This window comes from Mesoplodon densirostris, chromosome 8 (genome assembly GCF_025265405.1).
Source record: "Mesoplodon densirostris isolate mMesDen1 chromosome 8, mMesDen1 primary haplotype, whole genome shotgun sequence".
NCBI lineage: Eukaryota > Metazoa > Chordata > Mammalia > Artiodactyla > Ziphiidae > Mesoplodon > Mesoplodon densirostris.
The window spans coordinates 19734884-19755521 of NC_082668.1; the positions used below are offsets into that span (position 1 = coordinate 19734884).

At 44.7% G+C, this 20638-nt stretch overlaps 1 pseudogene; it reads right to left on the reverse strand.

Moving 5' to 3' along the window:
• Positions 1 to 950: 950 nt before the first annotated feature.
• LOC132494703 (UDP-N-acetylglucosamine transferase subunit ALG14 homolog) lies at positions 951 to 20379 on the reverse strand (annotated as a pseudogene).
• Positions 20380 to 20638: the final 259 nt, after the last annotated feature.

A 20638-nucleotide genomic window follows, 5' to 3' on the forward strand; every position in this document is an offset into this window, starting at 1 on the left:
TCTGCCCCTGTGGCTAAGTTACTCCAGTTGCAGGGAGAGGCAGCCCTAGTGGTGGAAGCGTCTAAGGAACTGGGGGTAGACAGGGTGCTGTGGGAAGGGTCATCATCTAGGACAGTGCCACTGCTCTTGGGCACCTTGTGCTCAATAGGCTGGCGTGCACAGTCTCCAGTGCCCCCTGAATGATGCCAGGAGACAAGCTGGACCTTCGGTGAGGATACTGGCTTCAGGCCTTCTGTGGCCTGCAATAAAGGCACTTTAGTGCTATTTGGCCGCGTGAAGGAGTTGTTATTTAGCGTGAGCTTGTAGGAAGAGGAAGAAGAGGAGAGTGGAGATGGGGTCTTCCCTGAGATGGCAGAGGCCAGGCTCTTCCCTGAAGGATTTTCCCCAGCCGCTCCCAGTGAGAGGTATGGTTCTGTGGATGAGGATGCCATGGGGGAGACCTTGGAAGAAGTGGCCTTATTGGCAGTGAGTCTGATAGGGAGTCTCTTTTGAGGGAGAGAAAAAGGTCCTTTTTCTGACGGGCTTGAACGCAAGCAGAAAGACTCCAGCTGCTGGTATGGTCTGTGGCCGTAGTTGGAGCGGCGGTAGAGCAGGGTGCTGCTGAACAGGCCCGGGAGGGAGTGCAGGTAGCAGGAGTTGCTGTGGCCTGCAATGACAGCCGTGCTCCCAGAGCTACATAAAGTGCTGGGGCAAAAGAAGTATGCGGGCTGCAGTGGGACACCCAAGAGGCCTGGGCCCAACCCTGCTGAAAGTGTCCCCACGTGCTTCTTCTCCAGCTTCCAGATTGGCTTCACCTGCTGATGAGCCTGAGCCCAGACTTTGCCCTCAGAGGGTTTCTCTGGTGGCGGGGTAGGCACTGTGCCTGAGGGCCCACTCGGCTTAAAGCTGTTTCCCCGGCGGAGGCCAATAGTGTAGCGCTCTGTGCTTGCTGAGGCCATGAGGAGCCCACATCACGGCCACACGGCCTCATGGCCCAGCTCAGGTAAGGTGCCTCGTACCTCCAGCAGTAGCAGCCGCATCCTTGAGGTCCGTCGGCCTGAAGGGCAGAGAGACAATTGGGAATGTTACAGTCCTAGAAGGACGGACACAATGCTACAGTGGTGCCCAGGCAAGGAAGAGCCCCACCTCAGCACTTCCTGGGCAACCAGTCTTGGTCATCAACTGGGGCCCTGGGAGAAGAACACAAGATCCTTAGGGTGTTTTCAGTGGACTTCCTGCTGCCCTCATGCAACCAAAGCTGGCTCCATCAAGGACTGGGACACTAAGGTGCCACCAGTGTAAGTCTGTTCACATGTTCCCACCCTCTCACTCAGAGAGCTCTTTCCTCTCTCTCCAAAGAAAACATCACCTTTCTGTCTCATCATCCACAACTTTACACAAGTGGCTTCCTTCCCTCACCTGACACGAGTGTGCCTAGGAATGAGGCAAGTCTGGGTGTGGCAGAGAAACCAGCTAATACCTTCCTCCTCATCAACCAATTCTGAATGGTCAAAGATCATTTGAGAAGCATAGTTTACATCGACTGCTCCCTCACCAATTCTCAGCTGCCCCTGATGTGGTCTGCTTTTCACGGTTACATGTGACAAGTTCAGGTAAGAGCAGAGATTTCTCCTGCTGACCTCTGGAGTGCATTCTGGAGCTGAGACAGTAATTTCGTCTCTTCAAGTGTCTTGCCAACTATATAGGCTTAAATTCCAACCAACGTGTTGGTGGAAAAGAGAAGAAACAAGATGGAACTAGACACCAACATTCTTTTTATTTAAGGTGACTTTATTTCCAGCAGCCACAATGGGACAGGCAAGGTCAGGGCGTAGAATACAGAGGCGAGAAGAGGAGAGAAACTTTCTTTATTCCAAATCCCAGCCTTCAGTTTGGGCTGATTTGGGGGAAGGAGAGCCTGTCTCTTACATTTCCTCATTGAACCTTTCCTCTAAAGCAAAACCTCTGAACCAGCCTGTAGTTCTGGGTTCCCAACAGTCAGTTTAGTAGGTCTCTTGCTTTCTAAACCAAATTCACAAAATAGTCTGCAGTTTTCACACCTGCAGGGAAAGGTGGGTCTGCTTTCACGATAGCATCCAGGGGAAAAATAATACAAGACCCTTTTATAAGAAGTCATTCATCTGGGATAATTCTGAATGAAATCCTGGCATCTTCATCAAGTGTCTTCAGAGTGGCTAGAGGGAAGGAATTAGCAGAGAATTTTTTTTGCTCAAGTTTCATTTGAGACACAGTCAATGGGGAGAGGACTTTGTGTTTTGAAAGGAGAATTCCTGTCTACAGCTACAGGAACTGTTGGTGTTGTCTACCAACAAAAAGCCTGCAGAAGCCACATGACGTCGCCCTCTTTTCCTGAAAAGGCTGACCTATGTGGATTCTTTCTCAAGGAGAGTACCAAAAAATCACTGCCAATATTCAAAATGATAGTGGGCAAAAGACAGCATAAGGGCTAAAACCAGATATGATGCCAGTAACCACAAATTAAGGTAACAGAAAATGGACGTCCACCAAGTCCAAACTATGGAAATACTGTGCGGGGGACAATTATACTCTGTGCACTTACGGTAGAGAAGCACACACAAAGGGAAGGGTCAAATCCTGCCAGTGATTTTATAAGACCACACACCTGAGTGTGTGTCATGTACACTCAACAGATTCACGTCCCAATTCACGTAGTCATCTTTCAGGAATCTACATCTTTCCCCACCGATGCAGCACAACAGAGTCACCAAAGTGATGGCAAAAAGGGCTAAGGAAACAAGATTTCAGGATGGTGCTCCCTGAATATCACCCAACTTGTGGCTCCTCACGTGCATCCTCCTATCTCAGACCTTCATGTCTCTACAAGTATCGCTCCCTAGGAGCCTTTCCTTCTCTTCCACCAGACAAAAAATAAACAGCTCAAATATCACTTTCACCAGGCAGCCTTTCTGGACTCCCCAGTTCAAACAGGATGCCTCATCTCTGTGCTCGCCACCATCACTGTCTGTATTACACTGAGCTTTAATAAGGGACTACTCATCTGACTAGGAGCAAGGAACATGTTGTCCCTCTCCTGATGTCCCCAATACAGGGTCTCACTCACAATAAGTGCTCAATATTCTGTTGAATGAATAAACTGAAAAAAACACAGTAAATAAAGGGGAAATACACTAGAACTGATGAATGCTAGTTTGGGCACCTAATAAATACCAGGTACTATGCTCATTTAAGCCTCACAAAAACCCTATGTTCAATTTGCTGATGATGAATCCAAGACTCAGTAAAGCTAAGTAACTTTTCTATAACTAAACAACCAACAAGGAGTGGCTAGATTAAAACCTGAGTTTGACTCCATGCTGCCTCTTAAATAGAAATGAAACACACACCCAGGCCCTGTTCCCTCACTTATCCCTAACCTTCAGGTACAAGACAAAAGGCAGGTTGGAAACACTCCCCCACTGTTTATACTGAGCCCCTTTGCGGGTGAAGTGCCCAAGAGCACACCACCGCATCCTCATCTGCACCGCGGGCAAGCCCACTTTCCTTCATAGGCATGGGTACCCACTGCACACCTCGGGGCTGGGTGCAGAGAACCCTCCTCTCTGCACACACTGCTCAATGTCTGCCTCTCTGCATCCCTCCACACGAAACCTCGGTGCCAGGGACACTGGACGCAAGTGGCCCGGCTTCTAGCTGGCTTCACTTTTAATCCAAATGAGGAAGAGGAAGGCAAAGGATATACGCCCACCCTCTTCAGAAGCTGCAGGTGGCCTGCTGGGCTAGTGCCAGAGTAAAGTGGATTCTCTTCTCTGTGACTAACAGGATTCTAGATCTTGTATGTGTCTGCAATGGCCATTTCCCACAGGGCATTTGTTTTTCCTTGTCTGACTTATCTTACTTAGCATAATACCCTCTAGATCCACCCATGTTTTTGCAAATGGCAAGATTTCTCTCTTTTTATGGCCAAGTAATATTCCACTGTATATACGTACCACATCTTCTGTGTCCATTCATCTATCACTGGACACTTGGATTGCTTCCATAACTCGGCTATGGGAAATAGTGCTGCAGTGAACACTGAGCCTGCTACCAGCATCTCCTTGTTGCTGCTACTTTACTCAGTGTAGGAACTCTGCCACAGCCACACCCAACTGCTTCAACAGTGCCCTTTCCTCCAGAGGTCCACTCCAAAATCCTCCACAGCTCCTCTCTTTTATCCTCTCTCCCACATCAAACCAATCTGCTCTCACCACTTCAACTATTACCTGCAGGAGAAGAGTCACCTTTCAGACCCGACTTCTCTCAAGCTCTGTGTCCTCATCACCAACTGTCTTCTCCACCTTTTCCACAGGCAAGTCCAACCACTTCAGCCCAGCTTGTCAGATCAGCTCTGCACTCTTTTTTTTGGCCGCGCCTTACGGCTTACAGCATCTCAGTTCCCCAGCCAGGAACTGAACCGGGACCCCGGCAGTGAAAGTGCCAAGTCCTAACCACTGGACCTCCAGGGAATTCCCTAGCTCGGCACTCTTGACGTTCCAATTTCTTTCAGTGGAACCTTCTTTCTCTCAGTCACCTAAGAGGAAAACTTAAGTCACTTTTGATTTCTTCCTTTCTCTTAATCTCCAAAGCCAAACCAGTCACAAAACTTAAGAGATTCTTCCTTCACGGCATGCCTCCTCCTTTCATTTCAACCACCATCCCAGATCTGGACTACTGCAACAGCTTCCAGACTGAAGTTTGTGTCTCCAGGGTCTGCCCTCCCTAATTCCATTCTGCAGGCAACCTCCAGATTAACTTTGCTTAAATATTACTTGATCAGTTACCTTTCCAAAAATTTTCCATGAGTCCTCATTTAATATCACAGTAGCCCACCAACGACCTGCATCAGAATAACCTGGGGTGCAGATTCCTGAGCCCCACTTTCAGAGAGGATTCAGTGGGTCTGGGGTGGGGTCAGGGATCTGTATTTTAAACAAGCCTTCTAGATGATTCTCATGTAAGTGAATAAATTCCAGACTTCTTAGCCTGAGTCTGGCTTCAGTCTTTTTTTAAGGCGTATTTCCATTGCCTTCCACCTCGAACTCTGTTATATGACCTGTTCTGGTCTTATACTAATCCTTTCAAACCTGTCTGCAGGCCCTTACTCCACTCAGCCTCTTCCTTCCAAATGCTTATCATATTTTATTTACCTTTTCCAGGCCCAGCTCAAGCTCCATCCCACCCATGAATATCTGTTGTGTATTTATTCCTCTAATTGGATACTTTGTAAAGGCTATCTTTTACCACTGTTCTCTTCTCATATGATGCCTCATAAGCTCCATGATGGTTTTTATAGGAAAATCTTGTGTTTCTGTAACAGATAAATGCACAGCTATTCGAGTAGAAGGAGGAAGATCACTGCCCTAGTCTGGCCTCCTCCTCAGCAATGCTACCCAAGCCTCCCCGCAAAATGTCATGAGATATTAAGGCTCCTTAGAACAAAGTTTAAAAATTAATTGACTTGAGGGTGATGAATATTTTCAATGTCAGTTATACCTCCACAAAGCTGTTAAAAAAGAAACAATTTTTTTTCCCTTAAAGGGATAAGAAAGGAAGGTAAAGAACTGCTGAGCATTCTGAAGATAAACAAAGTGGCCTCAAACGTCCTTTTCTTTCTATTTGCATGACTGGCTCAGTCCAATTCCTAGTCCCTCACCCCCCTCACCAAGTGCAGGACTGTTGCAGCAGCATCCTGCCTGACGTCCTGGATCCAGCCTCTCTCCTTCTAAAGCATCCAGTCTCAGGAATCTCAACATCCTGCTTTGCCATCTTTAGACAGCATTCAGAAGCTGTCTATCTCCTGCCTTCCACTCTCTGTGGGATCATTTTGCCTCAAGTTTCCTCCTTAAGTGAGAGTGAATGACGAGCAGTCTATGCTAGAAAATCTATGACTGTTGTCTCAAACCATCAAGTCACCAGGGGCCAGGCCCAGACCAACTTGGACAAAGTGTCTATTTCTACAGAAAGCAATTATTCATTACACACTGATTGTATCACTCTCCTACATTACAGGAGTGTATGTGGCTCTTGGGATCTGAAGTTTCCTTTTCCTCCTCCATCTAAGTGTTTCCCTCAGTCACCAGGGGAACTCAGGACATCGGAAACGGTTCAGAGTCTACAGTCATAAGATCTCTGATGAAATTACTTTAGTTGCTCAACAGTTATGTAAGAAGGTAGAACTGACTTGTCTGAAATCAAACAGAATGAGGAGGAGTATAGGAATCAGACCCATTTTCTCTTATGAGATAAATCCCAAACTATGTCTCCCTAAAGAAAGCTGGAGGAGCACAGAACTTCTTTAAAGCCCTGTTAAGAGAGGAAGGCCAATACCCCAACCCTAATGAGAAGGAAGGGTCACTACCACAAGTTGAGAAGGGCAGCTCTTGTAGAACACAATTATGTAAGAGTAGTTAGCAAACCTCAGGAAAAAATACAGCTTACAGCAGCTAGAGCTGAGGGAGGTCCATCTGCAAATTACTAAAAAGTGAAAACAGCTGAAGCCTTAACAATTAAATGACTAGCTCTCCTGAAGCCTTGACCTTCAGCAGCTTCTGAAAGAAACCTCAGGTGAGCTCTCTAAAGCAGTGGTCCTCGAAGTGTGGTCCCAGACCCTGAGGGAACCCTAAGACTCTTTCAGGGGTTCCACTAGCTGAAACTATTTTCGTAACAAAACTAAGAAGTGATTTGCCTTTTTTTTTTTTTTTTTACTGTGCCAGCCTTTCCACTGATGGTGCAAGAGCAATGGTGGGTCAAACTGCTTGTTCCTGAGTGGGAGCCGAGACAATGGCCCCAAGCTAGATTCTTTACCACCACACACTCCTTCACTGCACAGTGAAAGAAGAAATGCCAGCTTTACTTACGAATGTCCTTGATGATGCAATAAAAATGAAATCTCAATCCTCAAGTACATCTTTTTAATATTCTGTGCTACAAAATGAGAAGTACATATAAAATAGAAGACGATGGTTGTCTCTAAATAAAGCACTTGTTTGAATTGCAAAATTTCTCTGTGGAACATCATGTTTACTTGAAAGAATGAAGGACACATAAGTGATGGTTATTCAAACATTAATACTTGGCAGGCATTCTCTAGAAAATGAAACAGAGTAAGCCTGTCGCTTCAGGGAAAACAGCTGACAGTGTTTGTTGCCAATGATGAAATTTGAGCTTCCAAGAGAAAATTATAACTTTGGCAAAATTGTATCTGCCACTATGAGCTTGAAAGCTTCCCAATACCTAACCATCTTTCTGATGAGTGTGGTGATAATATATTGGTTTATGATACTGTAAAATAAAATGTGGCAACATTTGTAAGATCTACATAACTCAACGAACTAGTATTTTCCAAATATCTATCACACAATGTCAAAGAATCAGGCATGGGTAAAATGTCCGGTCAAAGTCAGAGACAGACCAATGGATTCTAATGAAACCAAGTATGAAAAGCTCACTAATAACATTTCAGATTCCGTTGCAGCTAACCTTCATAAAACCACCCCTTGTTAACTTCTGTGTAGTACCAAAGAAGAATACCCACTATTGTCTGAAAAGGCCATAGAAATATTCCTCCCTTTTCCAACTAATTATCTATGTGAGGCTGGATTTTCGTCATCATTCAATCACAACAACATATCAAACCAACTGAATGAAAAAACAAATATGAGAATCCAGCTGTCTTCTATTAAGTCAGACATTAATGAGATTCTCAAAAACAATGCCACTCTTCTCACTAATATTTCTGAAACAATAGCGTTTTGCATTTTTAAAAATGCTACTTATGTTTACTTGCAATGGGTTTATTATTATTTCTAAATGAATTAATAAATAAATACTTCAGGGCTTCCCTGGTGGCGCAGTGGTTAAGAGTCCGCCTGCCGATGCAGGGGACATGGGTTCGTGCCCCAGTACGGGAAAATCCCACATGCCGCAGAGCGACTAGGCCCATGAGCCACGGCCGCTGAGCCTGCGCGTCTGGAGCCTGTGCTCCACAACGGGAGAGGCCACAACAGTGAGAGGTCCGCGTACCACACACACAAAAAAAACAAAAAACTTCAATTTCTAGTATGGAGTAGATATATATCCCACATTAAAAAATACACTGAGGACCGCAAAGAGCTTTAAAAGTGCAGATAAGAGGGACTTTCCTGGTGGTCCAGTGGTAAAGAATCCTCCTTCCCAATGCAGGGGACGTGGGTTCGATCCCTGGTCGGGGAACTAAGATCCCACATGCCGTGGGGCAACTAAACCCGCGCACTACAACTACTGAGCTCCCATGCCTCAACAAGAGAGCCCACATGCTGCAAACTACAGAGCCCACACGCCCTGGAGCCCACGTGCCACAACTAGAGAAGAGAAAACCCACAGGCCACGCAGCACAATGACAGATCCCACGGGCCGCAAGTAAGACCTGAAGCAGCCAAAAAAAACAAAACAAACAAAAAAAACTGCATATAATGAGAACCTCTGGTCTAGAATAGCACTGCCTGTCCAGGATGTCCAAGAGGCTCCCAAGGACAAGGCCCTTTGTATTTCAGGGTCTAACAGAAATTAGCACTCTCAGTAGTTTTTCCAAAAATACCAGGTCTGGCTTCCCAGTTCTGCCAGAAGAGAGAATGAGAAGTTCAGGGCATTAAAGAAAAGTTTTCTCTGCATTTCACCAACAGATCAAAGCATCTGATTGCATGCTAAAATACAGGAAGCCTATGACCAGACAATTCCAAGGTCATAGAAGGAATCTAGCAGGAAAGCTACACTCAACTCCACATCATGAGGAGCAGATCCTGAAGTTAAAGGTTCATCTAAGTTTTTCAGGTGAGAGCTGGGTGAAGAATTAAAAACAGTAGAAAACAGGATTGGTTCAAGATGGCGGAGCAGAAGGACGTGCACTCACTCCCTCTTGCGAGAGCACCAGAATCACAACTAACTGCTGAACAATCATCGACAGAAAGACACTGGAACTCACCAAAAAAGATACCCCACATCCAAAGACAAAGGAGAAGCTGCAGTGAGACGGTAGGAGGGGTGCAATCACAATAAAATCAAATCCCATAACTGCTGGGTGGGTGACTCGCAAACTGGAGAACACTTATACCACAGAAGTCCACCCACTGGAGTGAAGGTTCTGAGGCCCATGTCAGTCCTCCCAACCTGGGGGTCTGGCACCGGGAGGAGGAATTCCCAGAGAATCAGACTTTGAAGGGTAGTGGGATTTGATTGCAGGACTTTGACAGGACTGGGGGAAACAGAGACTCCACTCTTGGAGGGCACACACAAAGTAGTGTGCGCATCGGGACCCAGGGGAAAGGAGCAGTGACCCCCATAGGAGACTGAACCAGACCTACCTGCTAGTGTTGGAGGGTCTTCTGCAGAGGCCGGGGATGGCTGTGGCTCACCACGGGGACAAGGACACTGGCAGCAGAAGTTCTGGGAAGGACTCCTCGGAGTGAGCACTCCCGGAGTCCACCATTAGCCCCACCAAAGAGCCTGTAGGCTCCCGTGCTGGGTCGCCTCAGGGCAAACAACCAACAGGGAGGGAACTCAGTCCCACCTATCAGCTCAGAAGCGGATTAAAGTTTTACAGAGCTCTGCCCACCAGAGCAACAGCCAGCTCTACCCACCACCAGTCCCTCCTCTTAGATAGCCTCATCCACCAGAGGGCAGACAGCAGAAGCAGGAAGAACAACAATCCTGCAGCCTGTGGAACGAAAACCACATTCACAGAAAGATAGACAAAATGAAAAGGCAGAGGACTATGTACCAGATGAAGGAACAAGATAAAACCCCAGAAAAACAACTAAATGAAGCTGAGATAGGCAACCTTCCAGAAAAAGAATTCAGAATAATGATAATGAAGATGATCCAGGACCTCAGGAAAAGAATGGAGGCTAAGATAGAGAAGATGCAAGAAATGTTTAACAAAGACCTAGAAGAATTAAAGAACAAACACCTAGGAGGGACCTTCTAGATGGTGGAGGAGTGAGATGTGGAGATCACCTTCGTCCCCACAAATACATGAAAAATAGATCTACATGAGGAACAACTCCTACAGAACACCTACTAAACGCTGGCAGAAGACCTCAGACTTCCCAAAAGGCAAGAAAATCCCCATGTACCTGGGTAGGGCAAAAGAAAAAAGAAAAAACAGAGACAAAAGAATAGGGACGGGACCTGCACCAGTGGGAGGGAGCCGTGAAGGAGGAAAGGTTACCACACACTAGGAAGCCCCTTCACTGGTGGAGATGGGGGGTGGGCGGCGGGGGGAAGCTTCGGAGCCGCGGAGGAGAGCGCAGCAACAGGGGTGCGGAGGGAAAAGCGGAGAGATTCCCGCACAGAGGATCGGTGCCGACCAGCACTCACCAGCCCGAGACGCTTGTCTGCTCACCCGCCGGGGCGGGTAGGGGCTGGGAGCTGAGGCTCGGGCTTCGGAGGTCAGACCCCAGGGAGAGGACTGGGGTTGGCTGTGTGCACACAGCCTGAAGGGGTCTAGTGCGACACGGCTAGCCAGGAGGGAGTCCGGGAAAAAGTCTGGAGCTGCCTAAGAGGCAAGAGACCATTGTTTCAGGGTGCACAAGGAGAGGGGATTCCTTCCCTGTCTGCCCACAGAAGGCAGAGCGCCGCCTAAACAAGCTCAAGAGAAGGATGCAAGCCGCGGCTATCAGCTCAGACACCAGAGATGGGCGTGAAACACTAATGCTGCTGCTGCAGCCACCAAGAATCCTGTGTGCAAGCACACATCACTATCCACACACACCCCCAACCCCCCAGGAGCCTGTGCAGCCCGCCACTGCCAGGGTCCCGTGATTCAGGGACAACTTCCCAGGAGAACATACGGCACGCCTCAGGCCACTGCAATGTCATGCTGGCCTCTGCCGCCGCGGGCTCACCCCGCATTCCAATTATAACGCATTCCAATTATAACTACCGTACCCCTCCCTCCCCCCAGCATGAGTGAGCCAGAGCCCCCTAATCAGTCGCTGCTTTAACCCCGTCCTGTCTGGGTGGGAACAGAAGCCTGAGGGCCACGTACACACAGAGGCGGGGCCAAATCCAAAGCTGAACCCCAGGAGCTGTGCGAACAAAGATGAGAAAGGGAAATTTCTCCCAGCAGCCTCAGGAGCAGTGGATTAAATCCTCACAATCAACTTGAGATACCCTGCATCTGTGGAATACCTGAATAGACAACGAATCAACCCATAATTGAGGCAGTGGACTTTGGGAGCAACTGGAGACTTGGGGTTTGCCGTCTGCCACCAATTTGTTTCTGATTTTTATGTTTACCTTAGTATAGTTTCTAGCACTTGTATCACTAGTGGATTTGTTTATTGGTTTGGTTGCTCTCTCTTTTCTTTTAAATTACTTTTTTATTGTAATAATTTAAAAAATATTTTTATTTTATTTTTATTTCTATTTATTTATTTATTTATTTATTTTTCTTTCTTTCTTTTTTTACTCCCGAGCCATGTGGCTGACAGCATCTTGGTGCTCTGGCCTGATGTCAGGCCTGAGCCTCTGAGGTGGGAGAGCCGAGTTCAGGACGCTGGACCACCAGAGACCTCCAAGCCCCATGTAATATCAATCAGCGAGAGCTCTCCCAGAGATCTCCATCTCAACACTAGGACCCAGCTCCACCCAACGGACAGCGAGCTCCAGTGCTGGATGCCCCATGCCAAACAACTAGCAAGACAGGAACACAACTCCACCCATTAGCAGAGAGGCTGCCTAAAACCATACTAAGTTCACAGACACACCAAACACACCACTAGACGCAGCCCCACCCACCAGAAAGACAAGATCCAGCCCCACCCACCAGAACAGAGGCACCAGTCCGCTTCACCAGGAAGCCTACACAAGCCACTGAACCAACCTTACCCACTGGGGGCAGACACCAAAAACAATGGGAACTACAAACCTGCAGCCTGCGAAAAGGAGACCCCAAACACAGTGTATTCAGCAAAATGAGAAGACAGAGAAATATGCAGCTGATGAAGGAGCAAGGTAAAAACCCACCAGACCAGGCTTCCCTGATGGCACAGTGGTTGAGAGTCTGCCTGCTGATGCAGGGGACACGGGTTTGTGCCCCGGTCCAGGAAGATGCCACATGCACGGAGCAGCTAGGCCCGTGAGCCATGGCCGCTGAGCCTGTGTGTCCGGAGCCTGTGCTCTGCAATGGGAGAGGCCACAACAGTGAGAGGCCCGCAAACCACAAAAAAAACCCCAAAAAAACAAAAAAACCCACCAGACCAGACAAATGAAGAGGAAATAGCCAGTCTACCTGAAAAAAAATTCAGAGTAATGATAGTAAAAATGATCCAAAATCTTGAAAATAGAATGGAGAAAATACAAGAAACATTTAACAAGGGCCTAGAATAACTAAAGAGCAAACAAACAATGATGAACAACACAATAAATGAAATTTAAAATTCTCTAGAAGCAATCAATATCAGAATAACTGAGGCAGATTAGTGACAGAAGAACAGATAAGTGACCTGGAGATAAAAAGTGGAAATAACTACTGCAGAGCAGAATAAAGAAAAAAGAATGAAAAGAATTGAAGACAGCCTCAGAGACCTCTGGGCCAACATTAAATGCACCAACATTCAAATTATAGGGGTACCAGAAGAAGAGAAAAAAAAAGGCTCTGAGAAAATATTTGAAGAGATTATAGCTGAAAACTTCCTTAACATGGGAAAGGAAATATTCAATCAAGTCCAGGAAGTGCAGAGAGTCCCATACAGGATAAATCCAAGGAGAAACATGCCAAGACACATATTAATCAAACTATCAAAAATTAAATACAAAGATATTAAAAGCAGCAAGGGAAAAGCAACGAATAACATACAAGGGAATACCCATAAGGTTAACAGCTGATCTTTCAGCAGAAACTCTACAAGCTAGAAGGGGGTGGCAGGACATTTTTAAAGTGATGAAGGGGAAAAAAGTACAAACTAGATTACTCTACCCAGCAAGGATCTCATTAAGATTCCATGGAGAAATTAAAACCTTTACAGACAAGCAAAAGTTAAGAGAATCCAGCACCACCAAACCAGCTTTACAACAAATGCTAAAGGAACTTCTCTAGGCAGGAAACACAAAAGAAGGGAAAGACCTACAACACAAAACAATTAAGAAAATGGTATTAGGGCCTCCCTGGTGGCGCAAGTGGTTGGGAGTCCGCCTGCCGGTGCAGGGGGTGCGGGTTCGTGCCCCGGTCTGGGAGGATCCCATGTGCCGCGGAGCGGCTGGGCCCGTGAGCCATGGCCGCTGAGCCTGCGCGTCCGGAGCCTGCGCGTCCGGAGCCTGTGCTCCGTGGCGGGGGAGGCCACAACAGTGAGAGGCCCGCATACCGCAAAAAAAAAAAAAAAAAAAAAAAAAGAAAATGGTATTAGAAACATACATATTGATAATTACCTTAAATGTAAATGGATTAAATGCTCCAACCAAAAGACACAGACTGGCTGAATGGATACAAAAACAAGACCCATATATATGCTGTCTACAAGAGACCCACTTCAGGCCTAGGGACACATACAGACTGAAAGTGAGGGGATGGAAAAAGATACTCCATGCAAATGGAAATCAAAAGAAAGCTGGAGTAGCAATTCTCTTATCAGACAAAATAGACTTTAAAATAAAGACTACTACAAGAGACAAAGGAGACTATATAATGATCAAAGGATCAATCAAAGAAGAAGACATAACAATTGTAAATATTTATGCACCCAGCATAGGAGCACCTCAAAACATAAGGCAAATGCTAACAGCCATAAAAGGGGAAATCAACAGTAACACACTCATAGTAGGGGACTTTAACACCCCACTTTCACCAATGGACAGATCATCCAAAATGAAAATAAATAAGGAAACACAAGCTTTAAATGACACAATAAACAAGATGGACTTAATTGATATTTATACAACATTGCATCCAAAAACAACAGAGTACACCTTCTTCTCAAGTGCTCATGGAACACTCTCCAGGATAGATCATATCCTGGGTCACAAATCAAGACTTGGTAAATTTAAGAAAACTGAAATCGTATCAAGTATCTCTTTCAACCACAACACTATTAGACTAGATAACAATTACAGGGAAATATCTGTAAAAAATACAAACACGTGGAAGTTAAACAATTCACTACAAAATAACCAAGAGATCACTGAAAAAAATCAAAGATGAAATAAAAAAAAACCTAGAAACAAATGACAATGAAAACATGACGACCCCAAACCTATGGGATGCAGCAAAAGCAATTCTAAAAGGGAATTTTATAGCAATACAATCTTACCTCAAGAAACAAGAAACATCTCAAATAAACAACCTAACCTTACACCTAAAGCAATTAGAGAAAGAAGAACAAAAAAACCTCAAAGTTAGCAGAAGGAAAGAAATCATAAAGATCAGATCAGAAAGAAATGAAAAAGAAATGAAGGAAATAATAGCAAAGATCAGTAAAACTAAAAGCTGGTTCTTCGAGAAGATAAACAAAATTGACAAACCATTAGCCAGACTCACTAAGAAAAAAAGGGAAAAGACTCAAATCAACAGAATTAGAAATGAAAAAGGAGAAGTAACAACTGAGTGCAGAAACACAAGAATCATGAGAGATTACTACAAGCAACTCGGTGCAAATAAAATGGACAACCTGGAAGAAATGGACAAATTCTTAGAAAAACACAACCTTCCAAGACTGAACCAGGAAGAAACAGAAAATATGAACAGATCAATCACAAGTAATGAAATTGAAACTGTGATTAAAAATTTTCCAACAAACAAAAGCCCATGACCAGATGGCTTCACAGGCGAATGCTATCAAACATTTAGAGAAGAGCTAACACCTGTCCTCAAACTCTTCCAAAATATAGCAGAGGGAGGAGCACTCCCAAACTCATTCTACGAGGCCACCATCGCCCTGATACCAAAACCAGACAAACATGTCACAAAAAAAGAAACTACAGACCCATATCACTGATGAACATAGATGCAAAATCCTCAACAAAACACTAGCAAACAGAATCCAACAACACATTAAAAGGATCATACATCATGACCAAGTGGGATTTATCCCAGGGATGCAAGGATTCTTCAATATACGCAAATCAATCAATGTGATACACCATATTAACAAATTGAAGAAGAAAAACCATATGATCATCTCAATAGATGCAGAAAAAGCTTTTGACAAAATTCAACACTGATTTATGATAAAAACTCTCCAGAAAGTGGATATAGAGGGAACCTACCTCAACAGAGTAAAGGCCATATATGACAAACCCACAGCAAACATCATTCTCAATGGTGAAAAACTGAAAGCACTTCCTCTAAGATCAGGAACAAGACAAGGACGTCCACTCTCACCGCTATTATTCAAAATAGTTTTGGAAGTCCTATCCTTGGCAATCAGAGAGGAAAAAGAAATAAAAGAAATACAAATTGGGGCTTTCCTGGTGGCACAGTGGTTGAGAGTCCGCCTGCCAATGCAGGGGACACAGGTTCGTGCCCCGGTCTGGGAAGATCCCACATGCCACGGAGCGGCTGGGCCCATGAGCCATGGCCGCTGAGCCTGCATGTCCAGAGCCTGTGCTCCACAACGGGAGAGGCCACAACAGTGAGAGGCCCGCGTACCACAAAAAAACAAAACAAAACAAAACAAAACAAATACAAATTGAAAAAGAAGTAAAACTGCCACCACTTGCAGATGACATACTATACGTAGATAATCCTAAAGATGCCCCTAGGAAACTACTAGAGCTAATCAATGAATTTGGTAAAGTTGCAGGATACAAAATTAATGCACAGAAATCTCTTGCATTCCTATATACTAATAACAAAAGATCAGAAAGAGAAATTAAGGAAACAATCCCATTCACCACTGCAACAAAAAGAATAAAAACCTAGGAATAAACCTACCTAAGGACATAAAAGACCTGTACGCAGAAAACTATAAGACACTGATGAAAGAAATCAAAGATGACACAGATGGAGAGATATACTATATCTTGGATTAGAAGAATCAATATTGTGAAAATGACTACTTCCCAAAGCAATCTACAGATTCAATGCAATCCCTATCAAATTACCAACAGCATTTTTTGCAGAACTAGAACAAAAAATCTTAAATTTGTATGGAGACACAAAAGACCCCAAATAGCCAAAGCAATATTGAGGGATAAAAACGGAGCTAGGGGGCTTCCCTGGTGGCGCATTGGTTGAGAATCTGCCTTCTAATGCAGAGGACACGGGTTCGAGCCCTGGTCTGGGAGGATCCCACATGCCGCGGAGCAACTAGGCCCGTGAGCCACAACTACTGAGCCTGCGCGTCTGGACCCTGTTCTCTGCAACAAGAGAGGCTGCGATAGTGAGAGGCCTGCGCACCGCGATGAAGAGTGGCCCCCGCTTGCCACAACTAGAGAAAGCCCTCGCACAGAAATGAAGACCCAACATAGCCAAAAATTAATTAATTAATTAATTTAAAAAAAAACAGAGCTAGAGGAATCAAACTCCTTGACTTCAGACTATACTGCAAAGCTACAGTAATCAAGACAATATGGTACTGGCACAAAAAAAAGAAATATAGATCAATAGAACAGGATAGAAAGCCCAGAGATAAACCCACGCACCTATGGTCAACTAATCTATGACAAAGGAGGCAAGGATATACAATGGAGAAAAGACAGTCTCTTCAATAAATGGTGCTGGGAAAACTGGACAGCTACATGTAAAAGAAAGAAATTAGAACACTCCGTAACACCACACACAAAAATAAACTCAAAATGGATTACAGAACTAAATGTAAGACTGGACACTATAAAATTCTAGAGGAAAACATCAGAAGAACACTCTTTGACATAAGTCACAGCAAGACCTTTTTTGATCCGCCTCCTAGAGTAATGGAAATAAAAACAAAAATAAACAAATGGGAAATAATGAAACTCAAAAGCTTTTGCACAGCAAAGGAAACCATAAACAAGACGAAAAGACAACCCTCAGAATGGGAGAAAATATTTGCAAATGAAGCAACTGACAAAGGATTAATCTCCAAAATATACAAGCAGCTCATGCAGCTCAATATCAAGAAAACAAACAACCCAGTCCAAAAATGGGCAGAAGACCTAAAGAGACATTTCTCCAGAGAAGACATACAGATGGCCAACAAACACATGAAAAGATGCTCAACGTCACTAATTATTAGAGAAATGCAAATCAAAACTACAATGAGGTATCACCTCACACCGGTTAGAATGGGTACCATCAGAAAATCTACAAACAATAAATGCTGGAGAGGGTGTGGAGAAAAGGGAACCCTCTTGCACTGTTGGTGGGAATGTAAATTGATACAGCCACTATGGAGAACAGTATGGAGGTTCCTTAAAAAACTAAAAATAGAATTACCATACAACCCAGCAATCCCACTACTGGGCATATACCCAGAGGAAACCATAATTCAAAAAGACACATGCACCCCAATGTTCACTGCAGCGTTATTTACAATATCCAGGTCATGGAAGCAACCTAAATGCCCATCGACAGATGAATGGATAAAGAAGATGTGGTACATATATACGATGGAACATTACTCAGCCATGAAAAGGAATGAAATTGGGTCATTTGTAGAAACGTGGATGGACCTAGAGGCTGTCATACAGAGTGAAGTAAGTCAGAAAGAGAAAAACAAGTATCGTATATTAATGCATATATGTGGAATCTATAAAAATGGTACAGATGAACCAGTTGGCAAGGGCGAAATAGAGACACAGATGTAGAGAACAAAAGTGGACAACAAGGGGGGAAAAGCAGGGTATGGGGGTGGGGCGGTGGTGGTGGGATGAACTGGGAGATTGGGATTGACATATATATACTGATATGTACAAAATGGATAACTACTGAGAACCCGCAGTATAAAAAATAAATAGAATAAAATTTTAATAAATAAGTAAAAATAGTAGAAAACAGAAAAAAAAATAAACAGTTTTTCAGCAAGGGATTTTTCATTTACATATTCATTTTTGGATTTGGTTATAAATATTCTGCCTCCCTTCTTCCATCCCTTTTCCCCTACCTACTCTCTCAAAGTTGGTGCTCCTCTGTGCTCAGCCTTCTCACTTGGCCTGGCACATAGTAAGCGCTCAATAAATGGCAATTGCGGGGCTTCCCTGGTGGTACAGTGGTTGAGAGTCCGCCTGCCGATGCAGGGGACACGGGTTCGTGCCCCGGTCCGGGAGGATCCCAGGTGCCGCGGAGCGGCTGGGCCCGTGAGCCATGGCCGCTGAGTCTGCGCATCCAGAGCCTGTGCTCCGCAGCGGGAGGGGCCACGGCACTGACAGGCCCAGTACCGCTGAATGAATGAATGAATGAATGAATAAATAAATAAATAAATAAATGGCAGTTGCAACTATTAACACATACTCTCCCAAAGCAACCTCTTTTATCCCATGGCCTCAACCATCTCCTACATTCTCAACTTTCTTTCATCACTCAGACCTACAGAACCACCTCCCAGGCCTTTCTTCCTTGATGTGCTGCAGGAGCCTCAATTCAGCATGCCCAAGCTCCTTTATCTTTCTCCTCAAAGTCCTCCTCCTAATAGTTCCTCCTGCATCACCACCCACTTAATCAGTAAAGTCAGAAAACAAGGATCATTCCAGACTGCTCTTTGTCCCACTCTCCCTACATCTACTTTGCCACCAGGTTTTGTCCACTCTACCACTGTTAATATCTCTCTAAACCCTCTCCCTCACTGCAACCACTATAAAGCCCTCATCATCTCTAGTCTGGTCTCTAGTTTTCTCATTGGCTCCCTGCCTTCAGTCTAAAATCTTACTTATTCAAACTGCACACTGACACTACAGTAGTAATCTCAAGCACAAATCTGATGTTACCTTCCTGCTAATTACCCTTCCATGGTTTTCCTGCAATATACTCTTCCAATGATTTTACTCATGTATTCCCCTAGGAATTTTTAAAACCATGTATTCCTTGGGGAGTTCCCGGCGGCCTAGTGGTTAGGATTCCAGACTTTCACTGCCATGGCCCAGGTTCACTCCCTGGTTGGGGAACTGAGATCCTGCAAGCCATGCAGTAGAGCAAAAAAAAAAAAAAAAAAAAATCAACCCCATGTATTCCTTGCACATCTTAAAGTTGAACTCTAAAATTTTCATCACAAGTTTAAACAAGTTTATCCTTTTGTTAAGAGGAGGTAGAAAATACTAAACATTTTATAGAAAGAACTAAGGTAAGGATTAACTGTAACTGAAATAAACATTTCATGACGATTTAATAAAATGAGTTTTAACTATCTGATTAACACACATCTAAACTAAAAGAAATCTCTTTTAAAAATTTTTATGCAACTTTTATCCAATACAGCTTGAAAAATCCGTGGTCCCGAAAAACATTTTAGACAGTTTAACTGTTGTGTTCTTTTTTTAAAATATTTATTTATTCATTTCACTGCACCAGGTCTTGGATGCAGCACGCAGGAATTTCATTGCTGCATGCAGGATCTTTTAGTTGCAGCATGCAGGATCTAGTTCCCTGACCAGGGATCGAACTTGAGCCCCCTGCATTGGGAGGGCGGAGTCTTAACCACTGGACCACCAGGGAAGTCTCCAACTGTTGTGTTCTTCTGAATTCAGAATATCCCAACAAGGAACAAGTTTCACTCTAACAGCAGTGTGTATTACACATGGGAAGACAGGAAGACTTCTAGGGTTTTTTTGTTTGTTTGTTTGTTTTTTCTGGGTGGTCTCATCTGTATGACCCTATTAGGAAATTTATTCATGAATTCAATAGTTATGTCCCGAACAGAAGGGTAGAATAGTACAATGATTAGAGTATAGATGCTGCAGTCTCAGGCTTTCCGGGTTTGGATCCACTTAGTGGCCCTCAGACTTTGGGCAAGTCAATTTTTTCCCGTATGGCTCAGTTTTCTTACCAAATCTGGCTTCACTCAGTGAGTCAGGGGAAAGGAGAGCCACACAGAGTACAAGGTGGTGAGTACCGTGGACATCCAGGACTGCTGGACCTCCCGGCTTCTGGGAATGCGGTGAATATAGTATTCGGGAAACGGAGCACTGGAGTTTCTATCAGCTCGATTCACTTGAAAAGAATTTATTTTACGGGCACTCATTTCATCAGTGTCAGCAATGATATAATGTCTACGAGAGTAGGCATCAGACAAGTTCTCGAGCAGCCTCAGGATCTCAGTGGTATGCCCACTGGACCCAGCCACCACCAAGAGGCCACCAAGAGGCTGAGAGACCGCCGGGCACAGCGGCGCGGGGACGCAGGACTACCCATAGCCGCACTGCCAGCAGCACGGCCACGGCTCCTGCCGCCGCCACGAGGATAAGGGTGCCACCCATTCAAAGACGAGACGCATGCGTGCTATCCCCCGGCGCCGGCCGCAGGAGCCCTTCTAGGTTTTTGAGGTAACTTAATCAAACACCAAAGAAGGCCCCCCTGAAATTAATATTTCCAAAATATTCCCTGTTTGCCAACCTGAGGTTTTAATACTCAGAAAAATATACTATAGTAAAATTCGAGAGCGTGAGAGATATGACACTCTCCACCCCTTTTTTGTAAGGTCAGTTTTAGAAGCGTTCATTTGTAAGCTGAGGATCT